The following is a 24086-nucleotide window of genomic DNA, read 5'->3' on the forward strand; positions in this document are numbered from 1 at the left end:
ACCAATTAGACTCTGGCCCCACCTGCAGACTCACATCCTCCTCTGAGGCGGGCCCGGGGGCCACTGTCGGTACCCTAAATCAGGGGTACCCTCTTCTACAGTATGAAGGCGCTGCACCCGTACGACACCTCCAGGTCACGCGGAGAGCGGCACCCGACCCCACCACATGGGCAGGCCTAAGGGCACCACGTGGAGAGGAAGGATAATACGTCCTAGGAAGCACCGTTGGGCCCGGACCTCCGCAGAGGAACACCAGACCCCTGTGAGTACGAGCCTGGAGCTCCCGAGGAGACATGCCGGGTCCCCCTGAGTGAGGTCCGGGCCTTGGCAGGGTCCCGGGACAGAGAGGACCCCGACACAAGCAAGAGTCCGGTGCCGACACGTGTCCAGGCCTTGCCCTACGCTCCCCGCTCAGGCGGAAACCCGCCGCGGCCGCATGGCTTGTGGCCCGTAACGTAAGCCAACGAGCCAAGCCTGACGTAAGGCCCATACGGCTGTGCAGCCTTTGCATTTATTGCGGAGGGGACGCGCCGCCTGCCACCATGCTGACGGGCGACGCGCCCTCTCAGCATTTAATGTGTCCTGTCCAATCCGCCGGCAGACGGCGTCAGGGTCACCCAGCAGACGGCGCGCCTGACCAGTCTATTGGTGAACAGTGCGCCCGTGCCGAGCGGCGCATAGTACCCATCATCCCTTCTACAAGAAGCTTCCCCTGCACGCCGAGGATACGGAGATCTCGGGCGTCACGGCACAAGAAGAATGCCCCAACAGCAAACATTGGTGGCCCCAAGCGCTATATTCTTTATGTCTCTGGGCCCACATGTCGGGGCCTAGCACCTTTATGCATGCCCCCCTTCAGCTATAAAAGGGGAGGCATGCGCCGTTACACACAGGCTCGGGCCCAGTGGGGACATCCAATCTTAGGCTCACTCAGACACTCACAAGTTCATACAAGCTCTCAAGCAATACATCACACAGTGGAGTAGGGTGTTACGCTCCGGCGGCCCGAACCACTATAGATCCTTGTGTGTTCTTGTGTTCTTCCCATTTTCCAACTAACAAGCAAAACACTTAGGCCCCTCCTCATCTTAGGATTTAGGGCGGGTGCACTCCGCCACCCGGCCGGAGATTTGCTCTCCGACAACCAAAAACCTAGTTTTTCAGTTTGTTTTTATGAAAATCACATTAGTCAAAACAATCCAAATCAACGTGAATATAGAATCGACTGAGTCGATGCGATAGTAAGAAACCATCACTTTCGACATCCTAAACCCCATGAACTCTTTTATCTTCCTCCGCATGAAATCTCCATGATATTTAGACTCTCTCCACAGCCATATTCTCCCCACAACCATATTCTCGGAAAAAACTCTTAAAAAAGTTGAACCAAACAGGCCCAATAGATGGTGTAACGCGGGTGCCGATGTTTCGAACCTAGCTCCGACAAGTAAATTTGTGTGCGTGTTCTGGGCTCCGGACGGTGAGCGCGGTGAGTGCAAGATTTATACTAGTTCGGGCAGAACGTCCATACGTCTAGTCTTTGGTGGCTTGCGCTACCGGCACCTTTGCTAATCAATGCTCGTAGTAGAGGTTACAAGCAGGCGAGAGAGGGAAGAGAGGCGCCCAAGTCTCTTGTGTGGAGGAGGTGGAGCTAAGGGCTACACATCTAGAGTACTAACTAAGTCTTGTCTTGGCGGCGGGGCTCCGGCCTCTAGGTCCTTATCGATGAGTCCTCCTACCTTTCGTCGGTCCATTGTCTTTGTGTTCGTCTCTCCATCCTTGTCCTCCTTTCTTTAGGGGTCGACCACCTCCTTTTATAGTCCAAGGAGGGGGTCGGCCAGCGGTGACTTCCTCAATAAAGAGTCATCGGTCGATGGTAAAACCGAGCGTTCTACCCTGGTGAAGCCCCGTGCATCTGTGAGGCTTGGGGTCGCTTGGTTGTCTCGTATTCTTTATGGCAGACGACGCGGGCAGCGAGGGCTTCCCAAAAACGGCACCCTATCGGGAGGGCAGCACCGCCTAGAACCCTTTAGGGACCTCTCGGCTGACTATAACACCTCGTCCACTCCCGGACTAGCAGTACTTACTCTTGACTACTCTCTAGGATCATATATTGTCCCCCCAGACCAACACGAGCCTTTTATGCGCACTTTGTCCTCACTCATGTGCACCCGAGAAAACTTCTCGGTCGATCACCCATCCTAAATTGCTCTAAGCCAAGCACACTTAACTTAGAGGTTCTTACGAGATAAGCTTCTGAAAAAGAAGATGCACCTTGTTGGTATGGATACTCTATTAATTTTATTAAACCTTTGGCCAGGATATCACAATCCACCCCACTTAGAAGACCGGCGTCCTCGTCGGTCAACCCCAATCCAGGAACCTCCCCTCTTGGCCACGTCTGTATGTCTAGTGTCGTCATATACCATGCCATGTAACCACTCCAGTCCCACATGCGCCATGCGCCATATACCCCCCCTAACCCACACACGCCTGTAAAACCACGAGGGTCGGCTCTGATACCACTTCTATCACACCCGGATTTAAGGGACAAACCCGGGAGTGAATCAAATGTGTGCTAGGATCAAGTCTCACACATATGATGGATCATGGTACATAAAAAAATGTCACATCTTTAATAAATAATGGAGTTATGTACAAAATAGTTAAAAAAATTATAGCATACGAAAACAACGATCCAACAACCATAGTTGACTGGGAGACGACGTCCTAGACCTCTCACGAATCTCATCGCGACATACTTCATGCTCCTCATCTTGTGGTACCTCCTTGACCTAGGGGGATGTGAGTACAGCAAGGGTGAGCTCACATACGTTCATCGCTCAACAAGTTGTGGGCAACAATGTGCATGAGCTCACTTACAGTGGGGCTCATGTGAAGTGTAAGGCTTACCAAAGGAGATGGTTAAAGTTGAGCATTGTTTTTAAAGTTGGTCAAAGTTTTAGCAGCAGAGAACATTTTTAGGTAAAAAGAGTGATCAAGGGCACAACTTGCCTTATACTTGAGATTCCCAGGCACTTCACCAAATTGGTCTTCGGGTGACTCGTAAACTCGCTGCTACTCGTAGCAATACATACAAATAGACAAGGAGTACATAAAAATAACAGTACACCAAACATAAGAACAAACAACGTAAGAATATTCTGCGCGATACTACGAGAGCGTAGGTTCGAGAACCAATAGAATTGGAGCTACGGTTGAAAAGATATAGTTTTATGAAGTTTTAGGTGGTTAAAAGGTGAAAATATACTCTATATAAATCATGTGAGAAAAATATTATAAAGTAATAATTAATTCAACTTTAATTCTAAATTATAACTTACTTATATATTTTATTTTAGGCAGTTCATAATTATGGACAGATTTATCTTTGATTAGCAGAATTAACCAGCTAAATATAAGTTAACAATCTCTTATGAAAGTATGTTATATATTCCAAATAATAGTGTTATCATGTATACAGTATTAATACGAACCTAACGCAACTGGAATGTATCAAATCAGAGTTAAAACGATCAAAATATAAATTATCTAATTTTCTAGGATTATATTTATACTTCAAATCATTTTCTATATCAATTCACATAATTTAAATATCCTTTAGACTGCGGGTACTATTTTTCTAAATGCCAGGGTTGGTTTTATAATAAGGGTCTCTTTGTAACGATCTTATAACAGCACGGGATTGTAGGTTAGTTTAGGGAAGGGTCTCTTATGCGAAAGTGCCACGACCAAGGGATACGGGCTCATCGAGCCATTGGATCACCAATCAAGTGCCCAGATTAGATCATTAATCCCACCATCGCCCGAGCCATTGAATCCAATCGGTGCTAACGATGCGCAGCTAAAGGCGAACAACTGGGGAATCTTCTTACGAGAGATCGAGTCGGCGGTGAAGCTGATCACGGCACACGACGGCTCTGTGGCAGTGCTGGTACCCCAGTGACGAATTAACGGGACACAGGTGACCCCCGCGCTCAAGGGATCGATCGACCGTGATCTTCTCACGCTATAGAACCCCTGCGAACCTCCCCTGAGCCCTGAACAACGACGATTACGGAGATCGGGCGCAGCGACTTGCTCTCCTTGTTCTCTCGTTCTCTGCTGCCGGCGGCTTTCTTTCCTCGGTAGCTTAAATGGATGGACGAGAAGGCGCGGTCGGGGCTTATATCACAGCGAGGTGGTGGCCAGTAGCTGGCGCGCAATCCCCGATTGGGTTAGCTGAGCCCGCGCGGATTCCGCGCCGCCGGTAGTGGGGTTGACGAAGACCTGTACAACCGGGCCCACACGATAGTGGCAAAGTGGGTGCGGTGGTAGGGAGGCTGACGCGCGGGACCAGACAGTCGGCGCGGTGCATTGGCTGACGGGCGGGGCCCACGTGTCGGCGCCCATTGCAGTATTGGGCCGTGCGGGAGATGTGTATGGGCCCGGTTTGGGGATTTTGGCCCAAGCGGTTGTTTTGTTTTGTTATTTTTTCCTTTTCTTTTCCTGATTTTATTTTCCTATTTAACTTCTCAAATTCAAATTTCAAATTTAACCAAATTCAAACTCCAAGGTTAAACTTTCCAATTAAGTTCACAAACAAAGAAAACCCTAGCATGATGCAAATATATTTTATGTGTATCTATTCCTTTGTTTTACTTTGCTCATGTAGTTATTTGCATTTATGACATCCAATAAGCGAGAAATTCATATCTCTGCTACTTATTAAGTTAGCAAAGGTAGCCTGCCGTTCTGCCATCCATCGATCTGCACCGTCGGTCCGTTCTATTGGCAACACCTTCCGTCGGATGTCGCCCTCCGCAATCAGCCAATCACCGCAGACCCTCCGCACCCTCTCCCCTGCGAACAACTTTCGCTCACGCCGTCGGATGTCGCGCCAGCCATCAGCCGCGTCCCTTCGCACAACTACCAGATCCATTTGTGCGTTCACATCTTCTCTCCTCCCTGGCAACTGCTTCCATCATCTCCATCACCGTCCCCACGTTCTCCTCCCTCCGCCTCTCGCTCTGCGCACATCCCCATGCCCACGCCGAGCGCTTGCGCCTCACCACCCCCGTCGCAGCCGCGGCCGTGGCGGCGTCGACGACCTCCCCCGACTTTCCCGCCGTGGGCGCCGTCCTGGGGAAGCCCACAGTGCTCGTGGGTAGTGGCCGAGAAGATCGGAGCCGCGGGGTTCATGCTGAAGGAGGTGGTGCGATGTCCAGCTCCCAGGTCGTCGTCCTCACGCTCCTGGAGTTTTGGTCAGTGAGATGTTCGTCTTCGTGCTCAGCCTCGTCCTCGAGTCGTCGCGCAAACAGCGAGAGCAGCGTGGGTCTCATCATCAGGATCACACCAACAGGGTAAGCCTGTCATTGGTCACGACTGCCATCCGCGACGAGCCGGATCTCAAAGAGGCGGTAATACTCAGGCCCTTGGGCCACACCTCACACCTCCGATTGAGGTGTTCCCGAAACCATCGACTTCAACATTTTTTTCAGATCCAACAAAAAACAGATCCAAAACGAATCAAGCAAATAATGTTTCAGTTTCATTCGCGAGTTTAGTACATGATTAATGTATTTTCTCGTTGGACTCCAATCCGCTAATTGATTTTTAGCATTATTTGCACAAAGGACGGAGATCTGTCGTCGAAGACCACCTGACTGTTTCTCATGGCAGGCTTGCTTGCACTAGCTTGGTTCGTTGACAAATTACCACTTATTACCACTTCCTCAGTTCCTCAGTTCTGTCATGTCTGGTGTAGTTTTCCTCTATGAGAGGAAACCTGCAACCACACATACACGCACATGCATGCCACTCACTGTTTGGTTCATTTATTTATCATTTACTTTTGGCATAACAGGCACAATAAGCCACTTCAGGCTTCAGTCGGTTATGTGATCACCGGAACATTATGGGCTCTAGAGTAGGACTTTTGAGGTATTTTGATGCCAAAATTTTTAGACATGCCATCATTGAAGTTGCTCCGGTCTTTACAAGATTTACAGAGCTTCAACTAAGTCAACTTGTTGAGTCGCTTGTTACATATCTTTTGCATATGGGAAAATAGTAGATAAGGTACTTGGAGCTGGAAAACAATTGCTTGATATACCCTTTTCATATGCTCTTATTTTTTGGATACCAACCTGCTAGCTAATAACAAGTTTTCACTCATGTTGGGAACTTGTCCTTAAATGCTATGAATTAAGAGCAAGGCAACACAGAAATCGTTAAACGTTAAAGTCCTTCGTCCTTCGAAGCATTATTTCCCTTAGGATATAATGAGTTTTGGACGAAGGTTGTGAAGGACATACCTTCATCAGTATAACAAATAATGAAAAAGGGATTCACATAAAGTATGAGAAACAACATAAATACTTAAATATTAATATTAGCTCATTTATATTTTTATTATTATAGAAATGATAACAAATTACAAATGTACCTTCGGCTTGAAGGAAAGCAAAAGTACAAGCGTGACACAAAAGCGAATGCCAAGTCAGCGTGAACAGTACGAGAGTATTGTTCACCTATTTATAGGCACGGGTCGCAGCCCATGTAAAATTACATCCAGGCCCTTTGCTTTTGATAATAACTCTATAGTAATTTATCGGGGTCTAGATAGTCTTTTCCTCTTTAAGTTGGTTTCCTCTTTTCTGCCATCATGCCGAAGCTTCCTTGCGCACAGCTTCGGCTCTGTTCCATCCTTCGTTCTCCTTGTGTTTCTTCATACAACGACTTTGACTTGTCCGAAGGGTCCATGTCCGAAGGTAACTATTCATGTATTACACTCCAGAAACATTGTCAAATCACGTTTTTTAGGACCTTCGGAAGCCGAAGGCCCCCAACAGTAGCCCTCGCAATATTAATTTGTTAGGATAATAAATTTAGATTGCGATATGGACGAAGGCCCTAAGCCAAAGGTCCGAAAAAACACCTTCCTCTTGCTAGAATAGCAACAATCAATGGCAAGCGGGACCCTCCCACTTGCAATGCCCTGGGTGTATAAATATGTTACTACCGCGAGCTCACTTGGCACGCCTTCTTGCCATTTGCTTTGCCTGCTCAAACAGCTCTTTGCCCACAAATACTTGACCAACTTTCTAGATTTTTAGCTTCGGACCTAAGAGCACATTTTTAGCATTTCCGAAGGGATGTCTCAGGAAAAGAAAGTTGTTGCCGAAATGAAACTGAGCCTTTCTAAGGAGAAGAACCTGGGCTTTATTGAATCGATAGCGAAGACAAATACAGAGAAGATTACTAGGAAGATTTTAGAAGGTTTATCTGAAGACACTGGTGATAGTGACAGTTATGATGTGGAAAGTGGTGGGGAAGACTCCGAAGATCGACCCTGGCGACCAAGTCATGCAGTTTTTGGAAAATCAACTATTAAACAGAGTCATCTTGATAATATGAGGGGAAGATATTTTCGGGACATGTCTATTGTAAGGGCTGATGACGGAGAGAGGACTGTGCCTACTCCCGAAGAGAATGAAGTTGTGATCTTCCGAAGCTTTTTTAAAGCTGGGCTTCAGTTTCCATTAAGAAAATTTGTGGTTGAGGTTTTAAAGATTTATCAAGTCTACCTTCATCAAATTACGCCCGAAGCAATCATAAGAATGGGAATCTTTGTCTGGGTCGTGAAGAGCCAGGGTTTGGAGCCGAATGCAAAAAGTTTTTGCAATATACACGAGCTAGTATATGAGACGAAACCCTGGGGTAAAGAGCAATATCACAACAATTTTGGCTGTTATAGCTTCGGCGCTCGCTTTGGGTCAAGCTGTCCCGTGCTGACTTTTCGGAAGAGGTGGCCCGGAGACTGGATGAAGGAATGGTTCTATGTGAAAAACGACTTGAAAGCACGAGAAGATATTAAAGATATTATCATGCGCCCTATCTGGCAGCGCTTCGGCCTCCGAAAACCGAAGGTGGGAATTGACAAGGCAGTCGAAGAATGCTAGAGGGCCTTCGGCGTAGTTTGCTCTTTCATTGGGACAAGGGATTTAGTCCAAGAGCATATAGCCTTCAGAGTATGGCCACTTGTAGAAAAGTGGGAAATGCCAAAAGAGACTATCACCAAGCCTGACGAAGGTGGGCTGGTTAGAATGAAGTTCACTTTCAGATATGAGGGTAAATTTGTCGAACCAAATGATGAGTGGCTGAAATGTATTGAAGCTACAAGCGATGAATTGCTTGGGGCATACTCAAAGGCAGAAGATACTACGTTATCTGCGGCCTTCGGAGGCCGAAAGAAGAAAAGATTCAACCGAGTTTTTGATGCTATTGGGTTTGTCTATCCTGACTACCGCTACCCGTTACGGGGTCAGAAAAGAAAAGGTACAGTTTCTGTGAAGGAAGTTTTGGCCGCTCCTAGTGAGCCAACGCCGAAGATAAAAAGGTGAAGGTTCTTACCCACCGGCCACGCTATATTGAGCCGGCCACAGTGCCCGAATTTGTCGGCGAGGCTGCTTCGGCCACTGAAGCCAAAAAACCTATACCTGCGTAGAAAGATGAAGAGCTATCTGCAATATCGAAGGCTGAAAGAATTGAAGAGCCGAAAACTGAAGGGGCAAAAATATCAGAAATTTTAAGCCCTTCAGCAGAAGTTGGAGTGCCACAAACTCAAAAAGGTCCAACTGTGACCCCCAAAAGGAAAAGGATGGTTAATGTTTTGGATGTACTGAAGATAATAAAGTCTTCCAGCTCTACTCCTAAAAAAGTTGCCGAAGCTCAAAAAGCACAAATTGAAACAACATCCTCTGGAGCCGAAACTACAAAGCACCAGGCTGAAAGCGAAACTGGACCTTCAGAGACTGCCAAGGAGAAATCCTTGGAAACCGAAGGAGAAAATACAAAGGAAACTTTGAAGCAAATTTTGTCTGAAAAAACTCTTTCTTCAACTCCCGAAGCATCTTCCAAATTGCCTGATTATATTGTACGACATGCTTCGGGCAAAATGCTATCTGAAGAGGAAAAGCAAGAAGCTCATCATTATGCCCAGAAATTAAAATATCCGAAAGGGGCGTTGATATTTAATGGCAGCGGAGAAGAAGACTTCTTGTATTGTCTCCCAGACAGCAAGGAGATCTCTGTCTACCGGGAGATGGCAAGAAGCTTCGGATTCCCAACTCTAGAAGATGGGCTCTCAGTTTTGTCAAAAGATGAATTGGCCGACAGCTTAGCGTACAACAGCTTAAAGGTGAGAAAATAACCTTTTTGCGTGGCTAAAAATTCGTGTGTTTATTTCTTAATACCATATTTCTTTTGCAGGGCCTTATTCTTAGCAACGCCCTCAGAGCGCAGAAAAGCGCTGAAGACGAGGGATGTACCATAGCATTGAATAACCTTCGTTCCGAAGTGATTGAGCTAAGGAATGAAGGTCTTGAGAAAGATAAAATATTAAATTCATTGCTTAACAAAATAAAAGAAGACGAAGCTACTTCCAAGGCCCAAGCTGAAGCCCAGAAATGCGAAACTGAAAATCTTTAGAAACAGCTGGCTGAAGCGAAATTAAAGTGTGCAACTGCCGAAGCTGACCGAGACGCCAGCAATTACTGGAAGAATCATTGGGAGAAAACAACTGCAGAACTTCGGTCTTCAAAAGAAAGATGTTATGAAAAATCCATGAAATGTGTGGAAACAATTAAGACTAGTTTCGCCAGCGTCGGCGCATTTTCGAGTGAAAGCAACTTCGTACTGGGAGATCCCGAAGGTCCAATCGACTGGATCAACGGCGAGGCCGAAGCTTTTGAAGAAATTTTGAGTGGCCGTGGGGACATATGCGCCTTCTCGGGTGCTAGGGGGATAGCCGCTATCTTGGAAAGGAGAGGTTGCGAACATGTGAAATCCTTGGCGCAGACCGAGGCTGTCTTATGCATTGAAGATATAAAAGACCCCTCAGCCGAAGCAAGCTTGGTTGGTGGAAAATTTTTCACCGACATCTGGGAGAATGGCGGTCGGGAGATGGCTCAAGAAATTATAAGGAAAAGTGAAAAAGGTATTCACGATGCTAGAGAAGTAGCAAAGGCCGCCGAGAAAAGTGTGGATCTTGAAAGGCGAATAGGTATTAATTAATGGCTTTTGACTTTATGTTCTAATTTTATAACTTCGAACTTATTTACGGTTTGCAACACAGCCGCACTGTCTCCTCCCCCAGAGCCCGCCGAGCCATTGGCGGACCCCAAAGCAAAGGAGGATGATGAATTTAGAAAAATGGCCGAAGCTATTATGGATAAAGTTGTTGATCAACTATTTAACGAAGCTGCAGAAGTAGTTTTAAGAGAAGATTAGCTGTTATTGCAAAGACATTTGAAATGTAATATTTGCTGGACAATGTGTGTAACATTTTATAATTTTGAATGTAATATATAAGCTGTTTATAATTCAAATCTTTACGATGCATGAAACTTTACGTACATACCGTTTTTGAGCCTTCGGCGAAAAAAAACACCTTCCCTTCTTTTCATGCTTCGTGAAGAATGTCCATATTCCGTAAAAATATACAATTCCGAAAAAATATTATGCTTTGTGAACAATGGATCTCCTTTTCATATCAAAGTGATGAAGTTGTATTTCTTGAAAACTTATTTTGTGCCTTGGCACTTCTTCGAAACAATCTCCGAAGCTCAATATTGTAGGTCAACATTGTTTACTTTTCCGAAGGTCAACATTGCATCCCCTTCTTGTGCCATTGAGGCAATATGATGTATGATGCTATGCTATGCACATGATGTAATGATGTAATTACATGCAAAATGATATTTGCGCCGAAGGCCTACACACATCCCCCAGTGGAGCATACAATCTTTTTGCCGTTTTTCGGTATATCAGCGTTGACTTTTCGCTGTAAGCCTCCCTTAGGAGCTTCTTCGCCTTCTATTTCGGCAGTATCAGCATTTATTTTTTGCTGTAAGCCTCCCTTAGGAGCTTCTTCGCCTTCTATTTCGGCGGTATCAGCGTTTATTTTTTGCTATAAGCTCTGCATTCCCTTTGGAACGACTTTTGAGCAGAAAACTTACACTGCGTTCCCTTAAGAACTTTTTTGTTGCTTCGGCAATAGCTTGCAATGCATTCCTTCGTGAAGACCTTTAGAACTTCGTCGACGTTTGAAGAAGATATATTCATTATGATAATGACGAAGCTATTACAAGAAATTGAAAATAACAAAGGAACTAAGTTTTCAATGATTTATCTTTATTGAAAAGGTAAATGATAACAAATGTAAAAACTGTTTCAGAAGTAGGATATATCTTAGTAGATGTGCTTTGATTCTGGCACAGTACTGTTGACTGTGCGAGCTTCGGACTGCTCCCTGAAATCTCTCTGTTGATGATTGTGCTGGCTCCCTTCTGGCTGCTGGCCTTGGGGATAAGCGAGTTGCATTGGTGGTGGAGGTGGGGGCTGTTGCCAAGATGCCTGAGGTTGGCTTGCCAAAACAACGAAAACTGCAGGATGGTTACCCACATACTCTGGAATGTATGGTGAGTGGTACGAAGCAGTATGCATAACCTGCTTCGGCTGGCTCTGTTGAGCTGTAGCTTCTGCTATCTCTTTCTATATTTGAATGGTGACATGGCACATCCTGGTAGTATGGCCCTTGTCCTCACCACAAAATAGGCAGTAAATTTTTCTGGGCTGATCCCCAAACCTTCCTCCGAAGCCCCTTGCGCCTCTGCCCCTTGGAGCTAGGGGCCGAGGATAATTCTGTTGCTGCCCCGAAGCCTGGGAGGAATACTGCGGCCTTTGTTGCTGACTTCCCCTATCGTCAGTCTGAGTAGAATGGATAGATCTGACGTGCCTAGGGTGGATTCTCCCTCCGAAGCCCCTGGTCATTTCGGAGAACCTGTAAGCTTCCTCCCTTCTTTGCCGAAAGTCATTATCTGCTCGGATGTATTCATCCATCTTCTGAAGCAGTTTCTCCAGGGTCTGTGGGGGTTTCCTGGCGAAGTATTGGGTTGTAGGTCCTGGCCGAAGCCCCTTAATCATGGCCTCAATAACAATTTCATTAGGCACTGTTGGCGCCTGCGCCCTCAGTCGTAAGAACCTTCGGACATACGCCTGAAGGTATTCTTCATGATCCTGAGTGCACTGGAACAAAGCTTGAGCGGTGACCGGCTTCATCTGAAACCCTTGAAAGCTAGTGATGAGCATGTCCTTCAGCTTTTGCCACGATGTGATTGTTCCTGGCCGAAGAGAAGAGTACCAGGTCTATGCAACATTTTGACTGCCATGACGAAGGATTTAGCCATGACTGCAGTGTTGCCACCATATGAAGATATGGTTGCTTCGTAGCTCATCAGAAATTGCTTAGGATCTGAGTGTCTGTCATACATTGGGAGCTGGGGTAGTTTATAAGACGGGGGCCAAGGTGTAGCCTGCAGTTCTGCTGACAGAGGAGAAGCATCATCAAAAGCAAAATTTCCATGATGGAAATCCTCATACTAGTCATCCTCGTTGACGAAGCCTTCTTGGTGAAGCTCTCTGTACTGGGGCCTCCGGTTCTGCTCATCTTGCGTAAGATGACGAACTTCTTCAGAGGCTTCGTCTATCTGCCTTTGAAGATCAGCTAGCCGGGCCATCTTTTCTTTCTTCCTTTGCACTTGTTGATGCAGCATCTCCATGTTCCTGATTTCTTGGTCCAAATCGTCCTCCTGAGGCGTTGGACTGGTGGCCTTCCTCTTCTGACTTCGGGCTTCCCGAAGAGAAAGGGTCTCCTGGTTCGGGTCCAGCGGCTGCAGAGCGGCAACCCCTGTTGCTGAAGCTTTCTTTGGCGGCATGACGAAGGTCGATGCTTGCCGAAGGTGGTCAAAAAGGGTTCACCAGAGGTGGGCGCCAATGTTGGGGACTTGTCCTTAAATGCTATGAATTAAGAACAAGGCAACACAGAAATCGTTAAAGTCCTTCGTCCTTCGAAGCATTATTTCCCTTAGGATATAATGAGTTTCGGACGAAGGTTGTGAAGGACATACCTTCATCAGTATAACAAATAATGAAAAAGGGATTCACATAAAGTATGAGAAACAACATAAATACTTAAATATTAATATTAGCTCATTTCTATTTTTATTATTATAGAAATGATAACAAATTACAAATGTACCTTCGGCTTGAAGGAAAGCAAAAGTACAAGCGTGACGCAAAAGCGAATGCCAAGTCAGCGTGAACAGTACGGGAGTACTGTTCACCTATTTATAGGCACGGGTCGCAGCCCATGTAAAATTACATCCAGGCCCTTTGCTTTTGATAATAACTCTATAGTAATTTATCAGGGTCTAGATAGTCTTTTCCTCTTTAAGCCGGTTTCCTCTTTTCTGCCATCATGCCGAAGCTTCCTTGCGCACAGCTTTGGCTCTGTTCCATCCTTCGTTCTCCTTGTGTTTCTTCATACAGCGACTTTGACTTGTCCGAAGGGTCCATGTTCGAAGGTACCTGTTCATGTATTACACTCCAGAAACATTGTCAAATCACGTTTTTGAGGACCTTCGGAAGCCGAAGGCCCCCAACAACTCATCTCTACCATTTTTCGGAATGGCGACATCTCTTCGCTATATGTCAATCAAAGAGGTAGTGTGAGACACATATTGGCAACTAAGCAAATGACTTCAGATATTTGGGGTCTCATCGACATACTTTCCTTTTTGGTGTTTCGAAACAGCTGGACCGCGGGCTGTAACGGTTAGGCGTGAAACTAGAGCATTTTGAGAGTGCGGTAACTGCACCTTGTAACAATGTTTTGCTGTTCTTCGACAGCTCCAAACCTGAAGTTCGTCCCCTTAGTTTTTCTTCTCTTTTTTTTTAAAAAATCAAATAGTTCCCCACTGCTATATAGGTTCCATGTATCAACATTCGGGTCAGCTAGAGTTCATGTATGGAATGTGATTTTCCTTATTCTATTTTGCTTTGTCTCGATATTGTTTTCCTCTACAAAATTAATGGTGGGTATTATGATTCAGAAATGCTAGGCGATGGTGCATGCATGATGAAGCTGCTGTCCATTATATTGACATGATTGATCAGACCACGCTTGGTCACCGGATGATCAAGAAACAATTCAACAAGACTCCAAGAGCTGGCTGGCAAATCGATTGCTTGGAACAGAGGTAACTACTATTAACATTATATTTGCGATGAAGCCATTTTTTTACCAAAACCAGTATGATAAGCTCCTACATTTTTCTAAATAGAAAATACAATTCTTATAATTATCATTTTTCAGTCTGGCATTGCAGGCACATGATATACTAATTAAAGTTACTAAATAATTATTATATTTGTACGGTGGATGCAAATGTTAAGCCTTAGTGATTTTCCTGGGTTTAATTCTCAATACATTTTTTTTCTTGACAATCAACATGCGACTGTGCAAAGCATATGGATATAACATTTTTTTATTGCAAATTGTAGCTTGGCTTCGATTCTTTGCATTTTGCAAGAATCGATTACCAAGATAAGAAAAGGCGTAAAGCTGGCAAAGGCTTGAGGTTATATGGCGTGGCTCAAGAACTTTCGGTTCATCTTCACAGGTTCTTATTCTTCTTACCCCACAATTAGTTCTGCCTATTCCATTCATTAGCACAATGGATCGAATTTTGTTTTTTTGAAGGGAATTTGACTCTGTGGTGGTTAAATTGCAGATATTTACAAATGTATTTCGTGTCGATTATAGCCCTCCAGATGGCTTTGGCTTTGAAGTTTTAGATGAAAATATCTTGCCTGTCCAGGTACATTTACACAACCATTTCCATGCTCCTCGAACCTTACATGCATCTTAGATTGAAATTTGTAGGATGACATGCCGATGTTTGACTATAATGTTGAAGAACAAGTTAATGATTTTGTTGCTGCAGCCATAGAACAGGTAAACTTTCAATATTGTTGCCACAGGCTGTAGTTCACTAGAGCAATTAATTATGCTTCGTTCAAAGTAAGAAAATTGGATTTAATTAACTTGTGATGATCAAGCAAACTTTACGCGTACAAATCACATAATGTGGACCATGGGAGATAATTTTAGTTATCAATATGCAGAATCTTGGTTCCGGAATATGGACAAACTTATCTATCGCGTGAACAAGGTATTGCTGATTTTAAACTGAAGCTCTCAAGTTTTGATACACAATTTTCTTGTTCAGCTGTCATTTTAATTTACCTTTCTGCAATGGTACTACTACGTACAAAGTCTTTTTTCTGTGAGATGCTGCCTAAGCACATTAGTCATGTGCAATATGCCACGGTTAATTGATGTCGTGGAACCGATGAATTAGAAAATAATGCCCGAATTGCTGCAGGATGGCCGAGTGCATGCGCTGTATTCTACCCCATCCATTTACATAGATGCAAAACATTTGTCAAATGTATCTTGGTCAGTAAAATATGATGATTATTTCCCGTGAGTCCTTGAAATGATTTAATTTGAGTAGCATGAAAAATTCTATGCTCAAAAAACATGAAAAAAAGTCATTTGGGAACCTGTATTTGTTTGCAGGATGCACGTAAAATAGAATTTTTAGTAGGTAGGAGGAGTTCCTTAGGGCTGTTCACGACCAGCTTGGAAGACCCAATGGCAATTGCCCAGCATCATGATGCGGTCTCAGGTATAGCAAAACAACACACGACAGATGACTACTCGAAATGCCTTGCTCTTGGAGCATCTAAGGTATCGAAATTTGTAATGTCTTGGTATAAAAGTTTTTTTGGTTGCCAATTTATGGCCTTCATCTAATTTCTAGATGTGTGTATGGTTGATTCATTCGATTCTTTTATGCATTTCTTCTTGCAGAATGAAAGCATTAATGGTATATAGTTGGATATTTCATTCAGAGAGGCTCAAGTGATAGCTGCAAGTAGTTCTACCTTGTGCCCAGTTTTCTTGTTCTTTTAGGTGAGTTGATCTTAATTTAAAGGTAGTTGGCCTCTTTCATTCAATTCCATGTTCTTGAACTTGAATTATTGAGTCCAAAATTATGGTCTAGCAGGTCAATGAAAGTTCCCATTTTTGTGGCGTTGCTTAGATGGTTGGTCCTTTCCTCAAAAAAAAAAGATGGTTGGTCCTGTTGACTACCAAAATGACTTGAACTTTTGGTGCATGGACAAATGGACTAGAAGCTTTCCTGTAACGTGGCACATCATAAGATGTTGGTTGATTCTCCTGAAAGCAGATTTTATTTTACTTTAACCAAAGGAGAACCAAGTTGGCTGTCGTCTCCCACTGTGGCACTATTTTTTGGGTTAAAAGTATAACACCATCGTGAGTTGAAACTCTTGAGACATAGAGATAAAAACCAATAAAACTCACATCCGACGTGATTAGCATGACCATTACTCATCAAAAATAGTTGAAATAAATTCTTCACTCCAATCTAATCCAAATACCAGATCTTCATAAGAAGAGCATGCCAATGACATTGTTTTGGCAATCAGTTCATGGTTACACGACACTACTATGACAGACTTATTTTGAAACATAGAACAATGCTTATTCAACATTATTATACAATCAAGATCCTAACTTTTTGGGGGGGTTGCAACAATGGAGAGTGGAGACAACATGGAGACCTGAGCTGAGCTTAACCCGCAAAAGATCATACACCATTCTGTGATGCTTCACAAGGTTCCGCACCTCAAATTTTGGTGAAACTGCCTTGTTGTTGTCTTCATATCTAGCGCACTGGCATCCCATGTAGACTGCAGTTTTTGTCAAAAATGATTTTTTTTGAATAAGTAGACATTATATCCTTCAAGATTTTTATATGGAAATCCTAAATTGTGGGCATATTGATTTTTACTCTATTTCTTAAATGTAAAGTTGTAAACTTGAATCACCTAGAAGGAACCGTGTTAAGAAGAAATAAGCAACTATGTCTTTTCTTCTGGAAAGATAAAATGTGTTTATATTTGAAAGCTAGAAACATAGCTTTCTATTATGTCACATCAGTCTAAACCAGAATTTAATCATTTTTTATAATGCACGTGCAATGAGATAAAACCAAAACACCTTATAATTTGGAATAGAGACTTAACATTTTGTTGGCTGGGACATTGGGCTATATTTTGCAGCCTCCTCACTTGGCACAGATAACTTCATTTGTTTTCCAGAGACTGTATTAATACTTTGCAGGAATAAACATTGTGTCTTGTTATCCATTGCAATATACAACACTTAAGCCCTTGGCTGATAGAGTGATTGTAAAGATTAACTCTTCCGAGGAGAAGACAACTGGTGGAATTTTGCTTCCAACGACTGCTCAGTCTAGACCTCAGGGTGGCAAGGTAGTTGCTATTGGAAAAGGAATGATAATTGGGGACAATAAAGTTGATGTCAACATTTAGGTATATTCTTTGCCAACATGTAAGATCTTAGCCATTTTTAATACAAATTTATATGTGGGTACATATTCCCATGTGAGGATGGGTGTTCTGTGATGATTGCCAAAAGTGGCGGCACATGCTTGTTGAACTGATGTGATTGGAGAAACAAATTGCAGCTCGTATTAAATTGCCTCCTTATTATTTTAGTTGTCAGTTTAAATTATTGCACCATCATGCTTGTCCAATTGAGATATAGTGTACTGCTATGCTCTTCACTAGGTCTGCATGGTCTGTCTTAGATACTCTCATGTTCCTCGTTAAACATAACTTCATATAGCTACATGGGTCACTACAGTTTAATGAGTTTTCTCTGTTCACTTTGTGTTATTTTGTACAGATTAAAGTGTAACTTGGGTCCTTGAACTTTAGGTCCTCTTTTTAAATGATTCACTCTAGAGCAACCAATTTAAATGTATAAGGACCCAGATCCTCATTGAATTTGGACTTAAATGAGAACCTGGAGAAAAATTAAGGACCGAGTGCATTTTACTCTAATATTTCTGGTGCGCATGAAATAAATCAATCTTGATATTTCTTTGGTCAGGCAAATGTGAATCTGCATGTTAATGGTTATCTTCTCGCTAGATTAGTATCATGTTCCAGTTTTGTTAGTCATTTTCACATGTTCATATATTTATGTCATATAAACAAGTCGACCCTATTACTTTGCTTGTTACCTAATTGTAGGTACCATAAACGGATTATGGTGCCCTTATGGTTCTTTTGCACTGAAGCATCTACATTGATCATTCTAGAGAGTTCAATTTTCATTTTTTTCCTTAGCTAATCTAATATGCATTTTGGTATTGGTTATGCTTCCTTTTGATGTATTATAAACTGCTATTTTTTGTTGCAATTTCTCATTTAACTAGAGTTTTGTTGAATGCTTTTTGAAAGCAGTAATAACTATAAGCTCTCTGTGAGCCAATTCTTGAGATGATGTCCAACATGCTCATTTAAGTTGTGCCTAAGTTGGTGTCAGAAATACGTCAAGGAAAAATGTCGAACAACTCAGAAGATAAATTCAAGAACTGGTTGCTTCAACAAGAGTCTGTCCATGAGGATGGCATGCAACATTACTTGCCCTTCGATTGAGATAGGTGGCTACGGTGATGCTTTGTTGAACCTGATATACGCATCTCCATCAAGCCAGTTCGAAGAGCTCAGTTTAGAATGTGAGCTAGATGCTACAGGCAATCATTCTAGAGTGAAGGATGCTCAAGTTCATGGCTCACCTATACCTGAGAGTAATGGAAGATTATCGACAACTGCTCAGACTAAAATGATGTCCACAGTCTCAGAAGATGCAATTCTTGTTGGCTCATCTTTCAGGTGGAAGCGCAAGCTGACTTATTTTATTACCATGAAGCCTGAAGATGTGTATGATATGGTTTTAATTACAAAGATGCATACTACTAAAATTAAGAAACTTCTAATTTAAATTGTTATACCTCCACATTTGTTCCACTTGGTACCTATTGTAAATTTTAAGGCTAATTCAAAAGTTTTTTTTGCAGATACCAAAGTAGCCTAGGTAACAACAATAAGAGGGTTGGGCTTTTTGATATGGGTGATGGAAGTAGTGAGCCTGCTGCTGAGGACAACAATCAAATGCATCAGGTGAAATTAGTTTCTAACTTCATCACAAGCTCACGATTGATAATCTTGTATTGGTCTATAAAACTTCAAGCATGTCAAAGCTAATATCCTTGACATTAACTTATGATATTTTAAAACATTAGAGCTGCTACTGCTAGGCTACACTAATTTCCTTCTGCCTTGCTCCTTGCCTTGAGTTGATAAGCCATGATATATCACACAAAAGTAGTTGTAGAAGATCAACACAAAGTAATATAAAAGCAAAATAAGACAATAAATTGGGCCACGTATGCTATTATTGTTGCTCCTTCTGCCTTGTGAGTTCTTTGTGTAATGTTACTATCATTTTATCTTATGAAGGAAAATATATTTTTTGCCTTGAAAGCTAAAGTTATATGGGATGTTTTGGTACCGAGAGGCCCTCCTTGCTCTAGAGAGGATTGTAAGGAAGTACACGATTGTGGTTAGGAAACCCTGAACATTGGAAGGCTCAATTCTATCGTAGTATCATTCAAAATGGTCCAGATAACAGAGCAATAGACACCCTCCTCGAGGCTTCACTGCTTCAGAGTTTGAGTCTGCCATCCGTAGTTCTTCTAAACCAAGACAAATACTCTCTCCGTCCCAAAATATTAGTCGTTGTAGCTATTGATTTTTATGTCTATATTCAAAAGGACGATGATGAATCTAGACACATATATGAAACACATACATTAATTATTGTATTAATCCATTTAAAGGTAAAACAAATTTTAATTTGAGACAGAGGCAGTATAACCATTTTGCCCAGTAGAGGTGAATGGGGATCATGTTTCTGTCTATGTGCATGAGTGGCTACTAACCTTGACTGGACTCATAACAAAATTTAACACATTTAGGCCTATCAATTTGTCAAGTATTTCACTCTTTAGTCCTGATGCCAACTCCTGGTAATAGACGATGTGATGTGCAGATTTCACGATGCTGATATGTGCTAAGCATGGAAACAGAATTGTTCTCACATGTATAGTTGGTCTAAGTGATGGCAAAAGATTGACACTTGTGGAGTTTTTTCTGTGCCAGACATGGAGTCCCTTGGAAAAACCGAATGGTTTGGGATAGCATATATGCATCTTTGAATATTTCACTCTTTACTATCATTTTTCCTGTGCCAGACTTGTGTTTGCCTGTTGCTTGTCTGTCTAATGTTGCAGGTCTATCATGGGTTTTATTCTGCATACGATAATACAACTCTACTATATGAGATCCTGAAGTCTATTAAATGGGCAAGAAAAACATATGTAAATCGACCTGTAAATGTTGTTGGACACTCCATTGGAGGGGATCTAGCTTCATTTTGTGCCCTTGATCTATTTGTAAGTATTTTTAATGTACTTGATTTATTATACCAAATTTCAATATATGCTCTACAAATAACCTGTACTTGTTTTGTGATACCATCACATGTATTGTTAATATATCAGATGGTTGGCTTCATTGATATCTCTACATTTTTTACATATATCAGATGGTTGGCTTCATTGATATCTCTACATTTTTTACATGTTAAATTCGGATCATAGGACGTTGAGCTCATGACTTTTGGACAGCCTCGGTTAGGCAATCCTGCATTTGTTGTATGCCTTGGCTAACAAGTCCCAAGAACAATCCATGTGACCCATAAAAACGATATTGTGCCGCAATTACCACCGTATTATTATTACTTAAGTAAATGGACATACCACCACTTCGCTAGAGAGGTATGTATTTGATTATAGTCAAAAAGAATTTATAGAGATGCGTACTTTTCCTAGATTAGCATCCATCCATTTCTTCTGTATTTATTTATCTTCAGGTTTGACTTCATGAGAGCATAGATGGAAATGTAGTTGCCAGAAATGAGATTGTATGTGATGATTCTGGTGAGGACCCGACCTATAGCAGGTACATATCAGTCTATCTATTTTGTACATTTATTTCCTATGTGTGTTTCATATTATTTGTGTTTTCTTGAAGAAGTGGGTCATGGGATGAGCGTAGCAGATAATCTTGAGTACTACAGTGTCACACTACATGTTGACTCAAGGGGAACCTGTCAGTTCGTGATTGGTACAGCCAACCAAGTATACAACTACATTCGTGAAGTTGATGGATCCATCATCTTGTTAAGATATATATGCAAGAACCATGAGCTCTAGAATCAATGTGACTTTGTATGCCACGAAATGCACCCTTGTACAATATTTTTATTTTCAATTTGTGTACAGCTCATGAAATACTGTTGTGTACAACTCATGAAATACTGGGCTCTCCAGAGGGTAAGGACTAAGGAGAGACTCACCTTTTTAAATGCACCCCTTTGACCAAGTGACATTCGATACATTGTAAGCTCCATAAGATTGCCGCACAATTCAATTTGTGTATATCAATAACACTATGTATTACCAAGTTATGCAAGTATTAGGTGGCACTCCTTGTTTGGCCATTCCATCATTTTGTTGCTACATGAGGCATTTCAAGATTTTTTACAGAATTTCACCTTAGCTTTACCTTCATTTGATGTATGCGTTTGCTTTTTCACATCAAAGAATGCAACCCTTGCAAACCTTCATTCATGCTATTCTAAACCTGAAGATCATGATTCAACAGAGCCTAATCCCTCCAATACAGAGTGCCTGCTCTTAGCCGGAGGAATCAGATCCTGCTGTCATAGTGTCATGCGACGAAGCGACGCCGTGTTGTTGTCGACACTTTTGCTTTCTGTATGGACTCGTGTATTTACAATCGAAGTCAAAGGTCTCAACTCTCAATTTACATACATGGACAACATTCAACTCTACTCATTTAACTTTAAATTTTGCGTCGTGTGTATATCTGATCCCTCCGCCGCCGCAAGGCGAGCGACTCGGTGACTGTGCGCCACCACTCCACCACTGGCCCTCGGAGATTGCTCCCTCCTCGAGACTGTCCCCTCCACCTCACGCGGCACCTAGACGAGCGACCTCACGCCATAGGGCCAGCGCACTCGACCGTGACCCGAGTTTCGCTTCAATGCCATCCCGGACGGCTACCGGATGTCGTCCTCCATCTCATAGTAGTATAACACTCATTTGTATATAAGTTATTATGATATTATATGTTCTCATTGCAACACACGAGCCTCATCTATTAACACATTGATTATTAAATTAAATTTGTTACCTCTCATATTATGCTTAGATTACTTACATATCTTTTAGCAATTTCAAATGGGATGTTATACAGAATATTGGAAATCCTTCATTAAAACGAGCTTCCTACTCATGTATCTTTATATATTTTTCCAGCATGCTCTTATCATATTAATACGAGGTAGTGATGTTCGTTTTAAACTCTTGCATCTTGCAATATTACTCCTGCAGAAATGATGTCACTAACTCATTGTATAATTTCTCTGATAGATATATGATTAAAGAATGGAGTTGCTCTGGATATCACTAAGACTGCACCTGTTTTTCTCTACTACTTATTAAGGCTGCAAGGGTAGCCTGCCTCTCTGGTTCTGTCGTTCTGCCTTCGATCAATCTGGACCGTCCGATCACATGGGCCCACAGCTGACTGCCGCCCAGTAACCTCCAAGCTCTGAATCTATCATGCGCAATCCTTTCTCCGCCAGCCACAACCACCTCCGCTCGTGGCCCACCGCATCGCTAGGGACGCTCAGAGTCTTCTCCCAACCGATGATGTCGATCTCTGGTAGCGGTTTCGTGTGTCGCCCTCTCCATGTTCGTGTGTTCGCCATTCCCATTCCATTCCCCTCGCGATTTAACATTTCTGGAAATATACAAGAGTACCTCAACCTATTATGAAAAAAATAGATTAAATAAACAATTATGCTTATGCTTATTTTATATTTATTGATTTGAATATCTAAACTATGATGTTCTATGAAAGATCATTCTTGAATTTTTGCCTTTAAATTTTCTTGTTAAATCTTGTATACTACACTACTACCCGAGTTTCTCTTCAACGTCATCCCAGACGACTCGTAGATGTCGTCCTCCATCTCATAACAGTATAACACACATTTGTATATATAAGTTATCGAGGTATTATATGATCCTGTTGCAACGCACGGGCACTGACCTAGTGAACAAATAAGAGCTAGATGAACTCATGAAATTTATTGTTTTCGTGTAAGAGCTACCACGATACGCTGCAGGTTTCAATCATGTTTTCTCCTTCCAGGAATTCAGTATTTGCAGGTTTCAATTATGTTTTCTCCTTCCAGGAATTCAGTATTTTAATACTTCAGACTACTAACATTTGAATGTCTTCATTTTAAAAGGCAAATTTAATATCAGCAATGTTGAATATTTAGATAAATTAAAATAAAGCGGACCAAAATAAGATAGTTCTAAGAGATTGTTGGGGCGAAGGCGAAGACGCTACCCTTCGCGCGAAGCCTTCGTCGCGTCGCCACATCAACGAACGCGTGACGGTAGGCGCGGTCACCCTTCGTCCTCTCCATCGCAAGACGAAGGCTAGACCCCGACGAAGTCCACCGGTCCCGCGTCCCTCATCTCGCCCGGAGGCCCACGTGGAATTTGGCCCACTGTAACGGGCCCCACGTGGACAGGCGAGTTACGTGCCTCATTTGTAATAGCTTTTTCTGTAATGATGGTCTGTAACCCTCTTTTATGGGAATATTCTGGGATAATCCGGGTACCCGAGGGCATAACTGTCACACCCGGGTTTCGGGGCACCAAGACCCGAGCGCGAACATAATCACCAGGTGTGCTGGGACCAAGTCTCACACATATGATGATTCATGGCACAGGATCGAATGTCACATCTTTACTACAAAAAAGGAGTTCTATACAAAATAAATAAATAATTACATTATAAGGAGACAACGGTCCAGCAACCCAAAGTTGACTGGGAGACAACGACCTAGATCTCTCACGAACTCATCGCAGCATCCTCCTTGCGCCTCATCCTGCGGTACCTGTTCTTGACCTGTGGGGGGTGTGAGACAGCAAGAGTGAGCTCACATACGTTCATCGCTCAACAAGTTGTGGGGAATAATGTGAATGAACTCGCCAAAGGTGGGAGTTCATGTGAAGTGTAAGGCTTACCAAAGAGGATGGTTAGAGCTG

At 42.7% G+C, this 24086-nt stretch overlaps 1 pseudogene across 1 annotated transcript; it reads left to right on the plus strand.

The window, feature by feature from the left end:
• Nucleotides 1–4989: 4989 nt before the first annotated feature.
• LOC103630979 (alpha mannosidase - lipase pseudogene) lies at nt 4990–21315 on the plus strand (annotated as a pseudogene). Its single transcript, NR_156479.1, has 17 exons — nt 4990–5363; nt 5637–5701; nt 5867–6081; nt 13956–14102; nt 14407–14525; nt 14637–14723; nt 14789–14860; nt 15031–15077; nt 15488–15658; nt 15782–15883; nt 15978–17331; nt 18271–18702; nt 18888–18990; nt 20163–20324; nt 20532–20708; nt 20804–20892; nt 20965–21315. The product of NR_156479.1 is annotated as an alpha mannosidase - lipase pseudogene (transcript).
• The last annotated feature ends 2771 nt before the right edge of the window (nt 21316–24086 follow it).

Source organism: Zea mays, chromosome 6 (assembly GCF_902167145.1).
Source record: "Zea mays cultivar B73 chromosome 6, Zm-B73-REFERENCE-NAM-5.0, whole genome shotgun sequence".
Classification (NCBI taxonomy): Eukaryota; Viridiplantae; Streptophyta; class Magnoliopsida; order Poales; family Poaceae; genus Zea; species Zea mays.